Here is a 4528-nt window from a genome sequence, read left to right on the forward strand (position 1 = left end):
CTTATCGTGTACGTTTGACATTTGTAGATTTCTGTCTTGCACTATCAGCATTTCAGCTACAGATTAATACCTGTGAAATGAAACATTTGGCATTTTTACGTGTTTTTTTATGTGAGTCCAATAAATCATTCAATGACCGGTACATTGGTTTTTCATGAGTTAATTACTGATATATTGTAGTTTTTATATGTCAGTTGTGATTCCTTAATGATGGTGATATATACAGAACGTAATAATTTTAACGGGCCTGTCTCTCATTACTTCATGAAATCACCAGTTGTAACGCTGTCGTCGATTGGCCATTCGTAGGCGATGACAATTCACTTGGTCGATGTGATTTAAATTTTCCGGCTTCTAATTTGCTGATTCTAACTTAAAACATTTAATACTTCTACCGAAAATATGTTACTTTCCATGTTGGTAGAGAATTTGCGAGAATACCAAAGGAGACGTAATTTTGCCATTAAACAGAACATGTTATAATCGACCACTGGTGTGTATTCACTCACCTCACAGATGTATGGTGTGAGTGATCGCCATTACTACTAGCAAAGCGACAACGCAAATTTTAAATTTATTTTTACCACTAGTTGCTTTTAAATAATTCAATGTTGAGTTTTGTTTTCGCTAAATAGTGACTGTTTAATGTACATGTTTATAATATTTGTTCTCGAACTCGCATATTGATACACAACCTGGATTATGAGTTATGATAAACTGGACATGGGAATGCAGAAAACACATAAAAGTATTAGTAGTTTTAATTAACAGTACGTACCCCTAATTCAACGCGCAGGCGCATTTTAGTTTATTTCACCAGAAGAGTACTTTATTGTGCAGGGTCAGAAGAACAATTTATTTTCACTAATAAACACAATCCCGTTGCTGAATCAACACACAGCAACAAACAAAACCTATAAAAGCGTTCTTATACATCAAAGTGTTTATACGCCGTGACGTCTACGGGGTTAAACAGAAACCAATATTTGAACATTACATTCTTCTCATCGTCAAATGAGGGTGGTTGACAGTGAAACAAACACGCGAGATGGGCATGATATGTATATCATAACAAATTGTGAAATCTACCATGGGTTATAACACATGTTATACAACTACCCAAGCTATCAAACAAACTAGTATTTAAAACATTACACTTACTGAAAAGTCGTCATTGCTGAAAACTCACGAGTGGATTAAAAGTTGAGTGAATAAATATAAACTAGAATGTATAGTGCGTCGATTGTTACGCAAAATTCGACAGAATCGCCGATTCTCATCGGATCATGACTCATGAATAATCGCGGTATTAGGTTGCAGTGATGAACACAGTACACGCCTTGTGAAAACACATTCCACTACCACACTCAGGCATCCAGGGATCGCACAACTGATATAGTGTATATAACATCATCTTTAATCGATATATTTATTGTTAATCCAATCCATTATAGAATTTATAAATCCTATAATATACAAACATGTAGCAAACCACCCTGTTCCACACGCGGCATCCATAATATAACATCCTAAGCAACCAGCTAGTGTGTTCTAGAGACCCATGGCACTGATATATCTGACACTGGCACGTGGTGGTAATGACCATTCTCCTTCCCAGAGATCCCTGCGACCAAAACACCGAAAGTATATATTTGTAGAAATAGAAATCTGCCTGAGAGATTGGGTAACGCCCTTATATTTGTTCAACAAGGTAATTTAATACCTGCAAGTAAAAGGTTTTGAATTAGACTTCTGCTGTTTATTTTTTAATAAAGACAAGTTCTTCTCAAAGAAAGCATACAACGTGAAACCCAGCGTACAAATGGGAATTAATTTATTAATTTATTTTGTTATATACAGTTAATGTTTTATAATAAAGGCGTATTTCATATTCAGTTTCTCATAAGTATATAGATATGGTATGATGTATGTACTAACATGATATTGCACGACGAGTCGGGATTGCCTGGAAAATACATATAAAATTATATTGCATAATGGTGTACAATAGATGTATTTCACATGTATCCTACTATAAAGCCCAAGCTGATTCTGTTTTTATGCCAAATTTCCGGTTATTTGGACATGGTATGTCACTGGGGTAGTTGATAACAAACATACATTTGATTTCTGAATGTTAAAACGAATGTATAAATGAATTCGATACATTTCGTTTTTAATTAAAGTTGACCCAACGTTGGGTTATATCACAAAAGAAAGAATGCTTCAATGCGATCCCTATTTAGCAAGGAAATACAACTTTTCTTAATGGAATTCCATCAGTGGAAAAATACACGGCAACTAAACTCACAAATGTGTTACACGGCGGTAGTCGCTAAGGCGTTTTTCCCCGAGTATGGAATATCACAGTCGTAAAATACACGCAGAGAAACCACAGTGACCATGTCAATCGGACGCTGGAAATACCCGATACGAAGGTACCCGAAGTATCTCGCGTCGCCACAGCCCAAAAATAGTAAAATTGCTATCATATGGAACGCACCTAATCCTATAATGTATTTTGGGGGAGAAACATATGTTTAACCCACAATCGTGAATTCTGCCTCTTTATTCTACACTACTACAATTCAATTACACGTTTGGTTACAAGGCGATATAAGAGAACTTTGTTAGGATGAAAACAAGTGTATTGATTGTTAGCTTAATTACCATAGCAATTTACTTATCGGCATTTGGCATAACAAAACAACTCAAATCGCCGGTGTACATGTTTTGAAAAGGACTCTGGTTTCAGCGGCGCATGGTTGAGCCTTAAGGTACGCAACAATGCCAGTACTGTGCCAGTAGATGGCGTATATCCTATAACGTTACCACGTTTATTTGACACTTTTGTATTTGAGTATAGAGCATATCCAACCATCACGACCACTTGGACGATTTGCGGATCGTTTTGAAATTGTAGTAGCCGTTACCCGTCGGACGAGCTCATTATTTCATGGGTGGGTCATATTCAATACTGAATATTTCACGATGTACTGTCATCGCCGTTAATTTAGCTAGCTAATTAGCTAGCTTAGTTAATTTCCAGTAACGATGTATGATATGAACCGTTCGCGAAATGAGTGTCAGTACCAGCAACGGCCTAGCATACTCATGACGACAGACACTTACCTGCTGTTGGCCTATCTACATATCATGCTAGTGGGCGATCGACCTACGATTAATATGCATTTTTCTGTCAGCAGTTGGTGTAGTTGTACATTGTTTTCACCAATACCTGTATAGTGTTAACACCTGTGCGATATCTGAATTGAATGGCCACCCTGCTCTGAATTTCTCTAAATGTCTCGTCCTTCAACAATAAAATCTCTCACCATTATAATTTTTCGTAAATTACATACCTCATTGCACATAGCGACTCCGTATGGTTCTGTGTTACTTCAAAAAGCCTTCTCCACTACCTGATAACAAAAAAGCCACCAACAAAGTACGCACAAAGTACGCCACCAACAGTCGAAACGCACATTATATCTGCGTCACAGCTCGCGATGATTTTCGGAAACGATTAAACGCGGAAACACTGGACATCCATGTAATACATATGATGAAGGTCACGCAAGAAAATAATATGTCCCACATACGCTTTCCCGGTCTCTGGCTTCAAAATACCGAGTTTATACCTTCGGGATGGGGCGTGCCCGTATCTGTGCTTGACATGATGGTCATGTCATGTGGCTTATCCTTCAATAGAAGCGAGTTTTGACATTCGGTCTACAAATTAATCATACTGAGTAAACAAAAACGTGAAGAAAAAAAACAAAATACCAGGCGAGACCGTGATCCTCGAACCCTTATTTACCGTATCCATGTCGCGGTCGGTAGCCCGTCAACGTTATATTAATGATTGTTTTCCTATACTCTAAACACAGTAGTCGACACGACATATCTGGGAGAGATAGCTCGAAACTTGACCTATGTTTAATCTGTTGATCCTCGGGGAATGCATCGCCTGTTGACCTCACACGGTTGTGGTCGATAATATCCATTCATAATTAGTAAGTTTCATAATTTAAAACAATGTCAAAAAATAATTGTCATTCTTTGCGCCGCGGAATGATGCATTTTATTGTGCACTACGAACCTACTGAACTACGACCAAGGAGAACAAGCCATACGAATTGTGTCATCTTTAGTGAGACGACTGGGAGGAGGAAAACGTGACTGGGAATCGCAAACTGTTCATTTTAGTTGAGAATGTCAGGACCTTTGCGTCGTGGACGTCATTGAGTAAGAACATGGTCGTCAAGTTAGCTCTTAAGAGAGTTCTCACAGCCGCGGGATATACAAGACCCTGTGATTTGACCTTTTTACTGAATACTTATTGTAAAACAAAAACGACTCGTATTCTCAGAGGCCGGTGAAGAGGGCGTCTCATACTTCAGAGTGACGCACGCTATCGAGCAAGCCGTACGAGGATTGGTCGAAGGAACGCAATAAAGTGATTGCGACATCCCCCCGCGATATAATAGAATCACCCAGTGATTTCGTTACTCGGCCTGAACTCCGG

The 4528-nt window shown here is 38.4% G+C and overlaps 1 long non-coding RNA gene across 1 annotated transcript; it reads right to left on the reverse strand.

The window, feature by feature from the left end:
- Nucleotides 1-1396: 1396 nt before the first annotated feature.
- LOC144348102 (uncharacterized) lies at nucleotides 1397-3592 on the reverse strand. The gene is made up of 2 exons (XR_013419780.2): nucleotides 3363-3592; nucleotides 1397-1723 (listed from the first exon to the last, which is right to left on the reverse strand). It is a non-coding gene; the product is annotated as an uncharacterized LOC144348102 (long non-coding RNA).
- Between the last annotated feature and the right edge of the window lie 936 nt (nucleotides 3593-4528).

The sequence above is a fragment of the Saccoglossus kowalevskii genome, chromosome 13 (assembly GCF_978046115.1).
Source record: "Saccoglossus kowalevskii chromosome 13, keSacKowa6.1, whole genome shotgun sequence".
NCBI classification, from domain to species: Eukaryota; Metazoa; Hemichordata; class Enteropneusta; family Harrimaniidae; genus Saccoglossus; species Saccoglossus kowalevskii.